This window comes from Arctopsyche grandis, chromosome 7 (genome assembly GCF_051622035.1).
Source record: "Arctopsyche grandis isolate Sample6627 chromosome 7, ASM5162203v2, whole genome shotgun sequence".
In the NCBI taxonomy this organism is placed as follows: Eukaryota; Metazoa; Arthropoda; class Insecta; order Trichoptera; family Hydropsychidae; genus Arctopsyche; species Arctopsyche grandis.
Genome location: NC_135361.1, coordinates 31,142,476 through 31,156,692, shown reverse-complemented (window position 1 = coordinate 31,156,692; position 14,217 = coordinate 31,142,476). Strand labels below are relative to the sequence as shown.

At 34.0% G+C, this 14,217-nt stretch overlaps 1 protein-coding gene and 1 non-coding gene across 3 annotated transcripts in view; one reads left to right on the top strand and one right to left on the bottom strand.

The window, feature by feature from the left end:
• Syn2 (Syntrophin-like 2) overlaps positions 1-14,217 on the bottom strand; it is a 141,041-nt gene that overhangs the window by 106,394 nt on the left and 20,430 nt on the right. The gene's annotated exons all lie outside the window — the stretch shown is intronic.
• TRNAR-ACG (transfer RNA arginine (anticodon ACG)) lies at positions 11,597-11,669 on the top strand. The gene has a single exon. It is a non-coding gene; the product is annotated as a tRNA-Arg (tRNA).

Sequence of the window (14,217 nt, the reverse complement as noted above, 5' to 3'; positions counted from 1 at the left end):
GCTTGCACCATGTACCATAGCCGAAATAATCTTCGGTCGTTCAAAAATGTCGAACGATTCAAACATCCCAACTATTTGAGTATTTGAGTACCGCAAAATTTAATGGATTTTTCATAGCATATAAAATTTAAATAAAATACAATATTCAAAACGTGCTAGCTTTACATTCTAATGCAAACAAACTAATTTACATTTATATTAAAGAAAAAAATTAAATTACATTTTCACATCGAATTAATGCGTATTTCTTTTGTTCTACTCCCATGCACCTAATATACATACATATATTATCTTGAGCACTGTAAATATGAGGGAGAGTCTTTATAATCCATATATCAACGCCAGAGATGGTGAACCATTCCGCAAATTGACACGTAAGACAATCTTATTTGAAGCCAGCGTCATAAATAACGAACGTGCTTCGGCGAAAGCAACAAAAATGTGGATTTTTTTATGATTTTGAAAATAATCTGATATACGAAGTGGGATGGAATTTTTCGAAAAAGCAAATTGCATACTCAATTACACATACATACAAAAATATATGTACATATATGAACATATCTTCTAGTATTTTGCCCGTTTAAAGTCAACTGGTAATAGAAAGGAATTACGTGATTTAAATTTAATTAAAATAAAAAGAAATATGAATAATACATGAATTTAATTAAAAAATAATATATGAATTTAATGAAATTTCAACAAATTAGAATTTAAATTAAATTCAAGGAACTGATTTTACACTTTTAAATGTAATTCACTAAAAAGAACTTATACCCCAATATTTTTTCCTAAACCGGAAGTAGTACTTTTACTCTAGAGAAGTGAGGTTTTTTATGTTTTTCTCAGAAACCCTTTGGTTTGTTGAGCTGAAATTTTATATCTAAAAGTTACGTATAAAATTCGGTAACATCCGCCAACCAGAAGTGGCAGTATCAATGTAATGAAAATATAAAAAATCACTAAATTTATCAAACCGCAAGTGGGATTTTATTCTCTGAGAAAAGTCAAAAATGTTGTGACCACGATTCTTTCAACACCCCTTAAGAGGGCTGGACACCAGCGCCTTTTCCATACAAACGTATTAGACTTCTCCCTTCCTCAATTACGGCACTAGAGAAATTATTTTTTAATATGCTATGGATATCCCACCATTGGGTTGCATCTATGGTTTTATTTTTTTGATTAGTTATTTTTTATAGGAGCTAGGAGCCGCCAAATATCAATAAAATCGCCTCTTTTTTACACCAACGAAAAGAGTCCAGCGTGCTTATTTAACGGTCGATTTAAAAAAAAATACGCGCATAGTTGCACATAAAATATATTTCTCATACCGATGATGAAATTTTTTTTTAATTTGGAGAATACGAAACCTCGATTTTGTCAATTTAAAATACGTTTTATCTGGTCGAAGCGCAACTGTAGCATTCACTCAATATATATATATATATATATATATATATATATATATATATATATATATATATATATATATATATATATATATATATATATATATATATATACATATATATTGATATATATTGTCGTATTCACTCAATATATACATTCACTCAATATATGTACATATATATCGAAGAAAGGAACGGCAACAAAATTAAGGTTTTGGGTGTACAGCCCTCTTAACGTATTAAGCTGAAAATTGATATTTGTATTCTTTATGTACTAACTTAGAGTTGAATAAGGTTTTGGTCAGAATTACTAATTTTACTAGTACTAATTTTTTTTAAAATAGTATTTCATTATTTTATTTCGACCTTTTAAATTATTTTTATCCTCTTGATATTTATTTTGTATAATATTTATAGTGATATTAAGTGATAATTTAAAAAAAAAATCCGACTACCGGAAGTTGAACTTTTGTCTTGTATAAGTTTTGAAAGTGCTCTCATAGCCGGTATGTGTGAACGTGTACATATGTATGTGATTATCACATTTTGTTTTTTATCCTTCTAATATTCCTCAAATACATAGATAAAGTTGAAGGTTGGTCACATCCGATTTTTTATACTGAATATCAAAATTTATATACAAAAATTATTTGTTTATTTATTTTATTTTCATTTATATCCGAATTTGCCAATTCTGATTTTAATTGAAACAGTTATTGTAATTATAACTAAAAAAAACCGTACTGTTCAAAAAGACCATCGTACTTGATGATATTTAATTTAATATAACTAATTATATGTACACCTGTATGAAGTAACCTGATTAGGATCTGTCATTTCGGCGGATCTGTCGGCACGCGCATAGAAATGACAGATATAAACGTCATTCGACTTTTGGCCGAAACACCACGCTATTTAACATTCATTTTGACAATAATTATATAACCTGTGAAGTAAAAATATATAAGAGAGATAAAGAGAGCCTATAATGCAAATTTTATAAAATATAGAGTGAAAAAAGAAAAAGTTGTAGGCGTTTAACCGCTTAGCTGCCCAAAGCGCCTTAAGGCGCAAACAGCCGTATCTATTACACGCTCAGCGCGTCGGCTGGACGTCTAAGCGGTTAAACAATTAAAATCTGAAATAGCGAGAGGGTGGCGAAAAGGGAAAAAAACGATCGGAAGACTGTGTCTAAATATGGCAATGTGGATAATAGACGTCACCGAGAACGATAATGAAGTATTTTCAAACGTGTCTATTACGATTATTTTTCACCATCGTAATGGCGGACTTGATTTCCACATATATTGATGACCAAACCGAGTATAATGGCAAAAATGGTTTGAAAACGATCGGAAGAGTGTGGATAAGAACCCAAATTTTGTCAGACGAAAAATCGAAAGCGAGCTAATAAGAGGCTAGTAATAAAAAAAATAGCATATCTCTCTTGCTAATGCCAAGTTATTCAGCGTCTTGAGGTTCGCCAATTTGATTATAAAAATACTGCAATAGTCTCTCCATAGATGTCACTGTGGATGTTTGTATAAATGCTTATGTATATTAATGTATATATTATGTACATGTTCGAAGAAACAAAATAAAATATTCGCACGAGAGTTCCAATGACACGGCTAAATGTAATAATCGAGACATATATTATATCATAGATATGTATAGTATGTAGGAACAGTTCGCGTGATAGAGCACAATAAAAACGAGCACTTTCATAAGCCACAATGTTATTATTCACATCATAGGCACAGGCTCGAATAAGCCAAACAACCCCACCCCACCTCACCCACTATCCAACCCTCCGCATTCCGAAACCCCCCCGAGTGAAAATCGTGATCGATCAGATATAATCTAACGTCACAGTTTTCAAATTGCATCGCATGCACATTGTGCGTCTCGAGACGTTTCGTGTTTGAAATTTACTTTTTACTGGGGGAAAAAAACGCCATTTATGTAGACGGTTTGAATGAATAATTTCAGACGTTTAATAAAACCGACCGAATTTATCGCTCGGTTCTAATTTTTTTTATATACATATAAACTGTTTCAAATAACACATTTTGAATTAAGATGTTATTTTTAACATGGACGGTTTCTCATACACATCTTGTATACTGTATTTTTTTACAAGTCTTTTATTTATTTTTACATACATATATACCAGGAAGACTTAACAGGTAAACCCCAAATGCGCCTTCCTGGTCCACATAATTATTACATAGATACATGTAAATCTAATCAATATCTGACATCTATAGTCAGATATTACAAATATCGTATTAATACGATAAATAACGATGAATAACTTTCATGTAACAATACGAATTTTATATTCGATAAACAACCACAGAGACATCTATGGTGAGCAATATGGCGAAACCTAAGATATAACAATAGCTAAAGGTTCGCAACAGAAAATTGGGAAGGAAACGCCAATTTTACAGGAATCGTTTCAATTAAAATCAGAAAAATTGGCAAATTCTGATAAGAAACGATCGACCTTGACAAATCAAGGTCTGGCCAATAGCGAGACTTAGCGGGAATCGAACTCGTAACATAAAGTACGAGATAATTCAACATTCACCACCAGACCACGCTACTGGTTATTAGTTTCACTTCGCCAATTGGTCTGACAAACTTCCTACATTCTTCCCATTGCATTGAAACTTTGCCATTTTGGAGATTTCTATAGGGTCCGCTAAGTCGATGGTAATATATAATCGTAATAAACACGTTTAAAAATCAAAAAAATTTGGAGGTGACAGCTCACCCACTGTCAATAGCCAGTAGACTTGTTTGTTCGACTTTCCGCTTCCCATTCGTTTGGTCAGATTTTAATTGTTTAAACGCCAATAACACCATTTTTACAGTATATCTTATAAAATTTGCATTATAGGCTCTTATTATCTCTTATATACATATATATTTTTTCTTCCTAAATATTAGTACATTGTCTTTTGTTTATAAGTTAGATCATAAGTTATTGCCTAAGTACTTTGATGATTATAAAATAAGGAATAGAGACAAACAATCTTTTTAGTTGAGATTTATACTAGAAATAAGGACAAACTAGTTGTAAGTAGAGTAAGAAAAAATAAGACAGCTAGGGGTGTTTTTCACAGGGGTGTGCTCATGTATAATGCCCTCCCTGAGTGCATCAGGTCTGCTAAGACCATGAATGCATTCTTGCGAGGTGCAAAGAGACACCTCTGTGACGGACAGTACATATAAGTTAATTATAAATTTACTTATAATTAAGTAAATGTATAATTATAATTGAGTAAATTTTGCTTGATAGCTAAGATAATATATATAAATAAATAAATAATAGATTATTTTAGAGATAAATATATACCAGGAAAGCTTAAAAGGTAAAACCCCGAACAAACATTGCAGCATTTTTTTATTACATAAATCGCTGAAAAAATCTAAATCAACGAGACATTTATGAATTTAAACTTGTACATAAATCATATTCAAATAGTGGTGACATCGTGGCTAGGATGTTTTTTGACAATTTGATGGAGGAAACGTTTCAACAAGGAAGTCAAATAAATTGGCAAACTTTAATGGGAAACGATCGATTTTGTGTCCCAAATATTCAAGTCTGACCAGCAGCATTAAAGATTATACTCGGAATAAATTCCTTTCAATCGAAGTCAGCTCATGGGATCAAACCCGGCGCCTCTCAGTACTTAGCATAAACCCAACCACCCCTGATACATATGCTACTGGCATGAAATGAAATAAACACATACAATCGTAGTAATGGCCATGTTATTAGCTTTATTAGATATCGAGCAAATGGGCGCTGCGATTGGTTCGAATAAAACGCAAGTCCAATTTTCAACGGCAATAACGCGGCGAAGGCTTCCATGTCGTCCATCGTCTCTGGTTTATCGGCGTATATTAGCGACTTCACATATCCCAGCACAAAATAATCCAAAGGTGTCAAATCACATGATTTTGGAGACCAATTCATGTCTTGCGAAGTCTCGCGAACTGAACCACGATTTTCAAAATAAATTTGCACAATTTGCAAGCGTTGTTTTCTGGCGTAAGTCTATGGTAAAATGGAAAACCAAACTAAGTACAAATCAGCTGTCAGCTGTAAAATTGGCTATTGCTGGAAAAAGTGTTGCCAATTCGAAAAACAAACCCCTAAAGAAAACATCTTTGTAAATATATGTACATATGAAATATCTCGGTCTCCGTGACGAGACAGAATGTTAAATTACAGAAAACGCAAATATCGGAAGGCAAAGATCGAAAATCGAAAGATTTTAAGTCGAAAGATAAAAAAAAAATGGTGCATGGTAAACGGTACACACTCACGTACATACTCACTTAATTTGCGCGAGCAGGATACAACAGGAACAAGAGGAACAGGCTTTTCCTCCCGTATTAATGTGCGCGCGCAGAATACGGGAGGAAAAGCATGTTCCTCTTGTTCCTGTTGTATCCTGCTCGCGCAAATTAAGTGAGTATGTACCGTTTACCATGCACCATTTTTTTTTGATCTTTCGACTTAAGATCTTTCGATTTTCGATCTTTGCCTTCCGATATTTGTGTTTTCTGTAATTTAACATTCTGTCTCGTCACGTAGACCCGAAATATCTATATATTGTATCATCTTTGTACGCCGTTTCTACATATGTATGTACGAGTTTTTTTAATATAAAAATACATATGTACATACATACATATAATAACTCGTACACTCATACACTCGCTCTTTGATATATGGATCACCCCTATACAATAAAGAGACAAACATCGTAAAAGAGTAGCCTCCGAGCTGCCGTATTTTCCTGTAAGATACGATCGCATAAATACCCGAAGAGTCTTGGCACAGGTAACAAAAAAAAAAGAAACAACTGGCAAAAAGCATGGCGATAGGCAAATGACGCGATTACACTGGAGCATTATCGTATCCCGGATTCGGGAAGGAGAGGGGGTGGAATTGGGGAGGGATGCTACCCATCAGGTACTGTTCCATAATTGAAGGGGATGCTGGGCGTAACTGTCCCACCACCTGGGGAACAAACGGTCCAAATGGAAAGTATTGCGGTGCTAACTCACGCTGTATGTATTATATGTGTGTGTGTATGTACATACATATGTATGTATGTACATATATACATATGTACATATATTATACAATATTAACCAGAAGTTAAATCCAGACAAAAAAATGAAATAATTACCATGTAGCACATAAATAGCATATTATCTGTGATTAGATATGTATGTTATATATTTATAACTGATTACATCCCTATCCATAGTCTGATTACAATTTTAATTAGTATATTTTATTTTACATTATTTATTTTATTACATTAGCCAGCGGCATAGCTCGGTCGTTAAGTTTCTGCCTAACACCGAGAGGCGCCGGGTTCGATCCCATGAGCTGACCTCGATTGAAAATAATTTTATTAGTATATCTGTAGTGCTGCTGATCAGACCTGGATATTTGTGACTCCAGGTCGATCGTTTCCTATCAGAGTTTGCCAATTTTCTCTGATTTCATTGTTGAAACGGTTCCCGATTAAAAATTGGCTAAAATCCTTCCTACCTACTATGTCACCACTATTTGAGTATGTTTAATATACAATAAAATTTATGTACAATTCATAGATGTCTCGTTAAATTGCGAGTTTAATTCAGTGTCTCGTAATCCAGCGACTTGTATAATAAATAATAATACTGTATTGTAATTGGCCAGGAAGGCGCATTGGGGTTTACCTGTAACGCCTTCCTGGTATAAAATGTAATAAATAAAAAAAATACATATATACAAAACTACATACATATGTATATGCATATAGACCAATTCCGGCGTGTAAAATATATTGTACTAGTGGTTTTACCCGGCTTCGTTAAACCGCTTAAACATGAATAATCTAATACTAAATTTTATTAAATTTATTTGAATAGTTTTATTTTATATAAATTTATTTGAATACTCATTTGTTTTTTTTATTAAATTAACTGTCACGAACAAACAAAAATATATACTGTCTCTTTCGAAATTATATGTATACCAGAATCCGGCGATTGCGCCCCCGGCGCGAAGGCGGCTTCGCCCTCGGCGCTTTCACCCCCGGGGACTTCAAATCCTTTGAATCGAAAAAAATTGAATCGGCGCCTATGAATCGAAAAAAACAAGAATTATACTTGAATTTTTTTGTGAAGATCACACATGTCGAAAAAAATAGTGGAAGAAAAATCGAACAAGAGTAAACTGCCACTTCCGGTTGAGGGATGGTTACTAAATTTTATCCATAACTTGCTATTACACTTAAGCTTCTAGATATGAAATTTCAGTTCAATAAACCAAAAGGATTCTGAGAAATACATAAAAAACCTCGATTCTCTAGAGTAAAACTACTACTTCCGGTTCAGATAAAAATATTTAAAAAATATAAGATTATTAATTCTATTACATGTAAAGAAAAATTAATCCGATTTAGTTGGCGGTTTGGGAGATAATTGAATTCAAAAACTTAAAAAAAAGAGGACACCTACATATAAGGGGAGGTACCATTTCCGGTCAACTTAAAAATTTGAAAAAAATTTACGTCATGTCGATAAGAATTTCAGTAACTGATACTAAGTTTCCGTTCGATAGGACTAACAGTGTTCAAAAAATCCCCAAAATACACAGACACACACATTTTTTCTAGATCATGAAAACGTGATCAGTAATCGATTCTGAGTTCGAATCAGTCAAAATCTCGAATTCGAATTTTCGCATGATCATAAAACTTCATCTATTGTTACTACGTACATAGATAAAGTAAAAATAATCGATCGTGTCGTCTACGACCCAACGAACGAAGGTTACATACATACATACATATATACAAAGTCTCTTTCCAAATTATATATTAGATTATCCCATAGCATGTATGCCTTTATTAATTAAATAGCAAATTGATAATGAATTATTTAACAATTAACAATTTTAAACTAAACACCCCTCAAGAAAGCACCAATGTTACTAGCACCTCTAATGCTTTCGGGAAGGGTATTATATATTTGAACACCTATGTGGAAAACACCTCCTGCAGTTTTTGCTTTCTTAACTCTGCCCATAATTAATTTATTCCTATTTCTAGTTTTATAATTATGTCTATATCTATTCCTAACTATGTGATTATTAAAATATTTGGGTAATAGATTCTTATCTAGCTTTTATAAAAATTTTAAAGTGCTTAAGGCGAACACGCATTGCTACATATCACACGCCCTGCACCGCTACCCCCACAAATCCACTAGCGCATAAATAGACATAAATATCTCCAGTTTCAATTTGACTACCAGACTTTATTTCCAGAGTACATACATATGTACGTACGTTCCACTATGCGTCACACAATATATTGAACGACACGTTAAACCTTAAACACGAGTATCTCACGGTTACGGTTAGTAGACTTGTAACACACAGTGTCGAGGTACCGATAAGTTTCGCCGACATTTAACCTATTAACTGTTCCGAAACTGAAGTTAAGGGTTCGTATGCGCATACCTGAGCGGGATAGTTACGTGTAAAATTTTTCACGACATCGATCGAACCGAGCAAAACCGAGCAGGGGGTGGGTGGGTGGGAGGGTAGGGTCTCGAAACTTGAACGAGCGGAGAACAAACTCCAGTGTTATTATTATTGACGGGTCTCGAATGGGTATCGGGTGGCCGCGCGTTAATGCGTTTAGACGCGATTTTCTCAAGAAAAAAAAATAAAATCGCCCTTTTGGGGTTTTCACGAAGATGAAGTGGTCCGTGTGAGCAATCGACCAAGTCCATTAGGGCGATGTACATACATAAAAGCCCCGGACGTGTACCGGAATTGGAGGCCGGTGTAAACGAGCCTCAATCGATCATTGATTTGTTTTCGGTTCGTAGTAAATCACATACATATACTAAAATTTTTATTTAAAAGCTTCTGTCTAAAATTTAAAATTTCCAGAAATCTGTTGTTAAATGAACAAATAAATATATGTATATGTATAAATACTTTCCAACGTGGAATTTTTCTTTCAAATCCACAGTCAAAATTCTTATATCGTGCTATATTTAGGGTTGTCAGCATAGAAGTAGAATGCATAGAATGGTCATTGTTAACAAAAGTACCGTCTAAAAACGAGCCATCGAAGAGAGAGACGGAAAGTCAGAAGAGAAACAAGAGAGACAGAGACGAAGTTTAGCAAAAAATGAGCAAACAACGAACAAACTCTGCCGCGCAGAGTTTTTTTAGCAACATTTTTGGAGGCTGAGAGCGATTCTATGCATTATACTTCTATGGTTGTCAGATTTCATACAAGTCAAACCCTCCCCCCCCCCCCCCAAAAACAAAATCAGATCTTTGACTTTTCTATAGATATATTTTCAGTCGAAGTGATAATATTTCGAATATCTATAATTGATTTTTTTTCCTTTCTATTTTTAATATATGTAAATGAAAAGTGCCTCAATTACAATGAAGAAACCAAATATGTATATACTTCACTGAGAGGATTAGAAAAAAAATCTAATACGGTTTTTGGTGCTTTTTCTTCAGTTAAGAAAAAAGCTTTTAAAGCTTCAAATAGCTTTAGAGTGCGTTCTATTGCAGGTAATAATGATAGCCACCAAGTTTTTGAATTTGAGACTAGATTTTTATATTCAATATTGGCAAAATCACAGAAATATTTTAGTCTTTCTGTTCTGACGGTGTCTATTCCGCGTCTGCGTGTGATGAAACATTTTGAGTGTGAGAAAATTATCGATTCAAAATAAATTGATTGATTCCTGATACACATTTTTCGTCTCCCTTCTACGAACAGTTTTCCAGAAAGTATAACACAGAGACAAATAGTAGTAAGTTAAAAAGTAGTAAACCGAGACATTTGGGCGTCCCGAGAGGTTTGTTCGGGACACTGGGATACGAGACTTATAACTGGTGACAATCCCGATTAATCGGGACGCCTGACAACCCTAGCTATATTCCTTCCACAAGCAAACGGAAAAAAGCTAAAAGAAAAATAACGAAATTGAATAAAAATATGATACCTACAGAATAAATATAACGCCCTCTTACATTTTCTATTTTTTTTACAATTCATAAGCCTATTTGCTGAACCAATACAACGCGTCATAAGTGGGTTAATTATATATTAATATTTATATCAGGGCGGGTAAGAACGATGGAAATGGCGCTGAATAATTCAGCAGGTTGAAAATAGTACATTTGAAGTTCGTAAATTTATCTATTTCATTTTCGTAGATAAAATACAAGAAAGCTTTAAAAAGTTTTTTCAGGCCTTCTAGTTATGTATTAGCTATTTTTTTATTAAAGCTCTAAAAACTATTTTTTTAAATTTTAGTTTAGACTGAATATACATTATTTGTGATGATTAATTTGGGAAACCCTGACTCATCACAAACGAAGATGTAAATCTATTATGAACATATGTATAATACAATCATGTGAAGACTTTTGAAGATACTCTTCTCCGAACAGTGGCCCATTGAGCTCATATTCTACACCAAGGTTTTTCAAACATTTTTTTTTCAAGCATATTGAATAATGATAATGTTTTACTTTTGATATTCTAATCTTAAAAATTGTTAACCATGTTTTACATATTATAATTGTTTTAAAATTTAAGTCACTTATCACCCCCCCCCCCTCCCCAAATTAATTTAAGATTTGACCCTCCCCCTTAAGTATTAAACGATGTGTAATATCCTATTTTTGCTTAATATTATACTTAGTGGAAAAAAACTAGATAGGGGTGCAAATTTTTCCTTTTGCCTCAGTTGACAAAATATCTATACTCGGCGAAGATTTATATAATATAAGGATACAAAAAAATATTTTTTTATACTCAATTTGCCCGTCAGTATTATTTGTTTCGATAGTATTGCAGTGGAGGTAGTGCACAATATCAATTGATTTTTTTTTGCAAAAAAAGTATCGATCCTGCCAGGATTCGAACCTGGAATCTTCTGATCCGTAGTCAGACGCGTTATCCGTTGCGCCACAGGACCTGCTGATTTATTTAATGAATTGGTAAAATAAATGGCATCTTATCAATTATAAATTCATTAGATAAGATAATTTTATCAGAATTGATAAGGTGATATGAAATATATATTTTAGAATCGATTTGTGATGGATTGTAGGTCCTGTGGCGCAACGGATAACGCGTCTGACTACGGATCAGAAGATTCCAGGTTCGAATCCTGGCAGGATCGATTTTTTTGAAACAAAGTCTAAGGATATTGTGGGTCTATCTCACGGGACCGAAAGTGAAAAGGTCGAAAAAGCAAATCGGTATTTAACCTAAATATAAGCCTTTGTTAATACTGGTAATAAAAAAATAAATATCGATTTTTTCAAATTTGTCGAAAACGATATCTCCATAGCTAGAAACCACAAAAACGACATACGCAATTATATCTTTGTCTGTAAAATTGTTTTAATTTTTACTGTTTTCTGATACATATCGTTAAATACAATATTCGGCAACATTTTCGGTATCGCGGCCCCCTTATAATGTGTCTCAAGTTCGCAAACCATTTCAATTTTAATTGAAATAAGAAAATGTTTCAAATTATGACACTACATGGCCTAATTTTCTAATTAGTGTATGGAAAAAAATATATAATTTGTCTTTCTACAACAATTAATTCCCCAGCTGCCGTTTGACTCTTCGTTTGCATCTCCAGTGAGCGATGATTGGGTATCTGATAAGCCTAAGTCAAAATTGCAAAAAAAAAAACTAACTCACTAAAAAAAACACGCATTATAATACTTTATACCTGGGACGTACCTACTTTACAATTTTGTACCCGAATATCCTGTATTTGATTGTTTGGGTTTGGCATATTTTTTTTTAATAAACATGGAAGCGGTGCTCGGGATATCGAAAGCAATGTTTTTTTTTACTAAAAATTAATTATTTAAAAAATAATACCGAAATTACGGGTAATAACGGTATCGCTCTTTTTTATTTCGATAATACTTGTATCAAAAATTACGGTATTTATGCAATCACTATGAACATGTCTATCACTAAACGTCGCATGCTAATAAGCCTTACTGGACAATTAATTACAAATAATTCCGCATTTTTAATTACATAAATTACTGTACATATTTTGAAAAGCTGAAGAACACGAAATTAAAAATTAATTAAAAAATTAATCCATTGAGACATCTATGGATTTTAGACTTGTACATACATTTTTACAAATTGTACATACATAATACAGAAGATTTGTGACAACAGGTAGGAAGATTTTTTTACCAATTTTAAGGAAGTGGTTCAACAATGATGAAAAAGCGGGCTCGAACCAAATAATCACTTAGTGCTAAACATACACGCTACCACTGAGCCATACTGCTGGCTAATGGAGGTAGTTTATTGCTGTTCCGTCGACGATCCAGCTCCGAAAGAAGCACGTTTATATTTATACACAGCGTGTACTCTCGGTACAGAAACATCATTGGTCGATGGGTCGCGAGACCTTATTGGTTGATATCAGGTGATCAGCGTTAGTAAAACAAAATGGCTGACGAGCGCCAATAACCTAATCTCTACGCTATATAATAATTTATATTTCCTTGGATCGATGCGACGACACAAGTCTTGCGACTACTGATTTTATATACGGGATGGATATACATATGTATGTACATGTCGTACACAATCTTTGAAGAGTTTTATGATATGTGAGTAATTTGTGGTACATTTAGCGCCGATGGCGTCGCTCGTGCGGATGACGCAAAATTAACCAATTTGTACCGGCGAGCTTTATTGCTGTCTCGCATGTCGCCTAATGATTTTCCCGTTTCGTTTATGTGCCGTCGTGCGCGGGGTGCTTTGTTTTCGGGTTTCTGTACACGTTTATGATACATATGTACATATATACAGTATGGGAGGGTTGGGGGTGGGGGGGACAAATAAAGCTCGAACATCGTGTGTACTGTGCGGTGTTGTCTGATGTGTCATTTGACCGCGAACGTTCTACTTGGCTTTCATTTTAGAGTGGTTCTCAAAGTGTAGTACCAATGTAACGGCTTATCCTCAAACTGACTAAAATCGAAGCAGTCTCACAGTCGCGTGCGACATTTGACCCCCTAGAGCAGAGCTACGCAACCTCTTGATATTCGCGGCACACATTGTTTACGAATTGTAGAGTTTGTCAGCTACGTACATACATATGTACTTCATCGGCAGTCGCTAGCTAGTCCGTACATACATAGGTGACAAAAACATCAGTTTTCTCCCTCACACGCGATCTCACTCGCACGTGTTAGATCGAAGTGGTGCCCAGTGGTCATTCACATTGCGATGCTCTGCTCTAGTGGAGAGGTCCGCATATTTCCATTTTAGTATCTGATTCTTTCCACAATACTTCGGCAAGTACAATAAATTTACATATATACAAATAAAATAATATGTACATATTAAGACCTGTATGTATGTACTTCAAGAGGTATCGACCGAATTAGAGTGGATGACAAGCGCAAAAGTCGTAGTAAATTTTGCGAAAAAATAATCGATCCTGCCAGGATTCGAACCTGGAATCTTCTGATCCGTAGTCAGACGCGTTATCCGTTGCGCCACAGGACCTATTGATCACTTCTATTCGATAGTAAAATAAAAATCATTTTATCAACGAAAATTGATAAGATAAGGCTGTCGTTATCAGAATTGATAAGATTATATACAATTTATATTTATGAATCAAAAAAGTAGATTTTAAGGTTATTAAGATATTAAACATACACGCTACC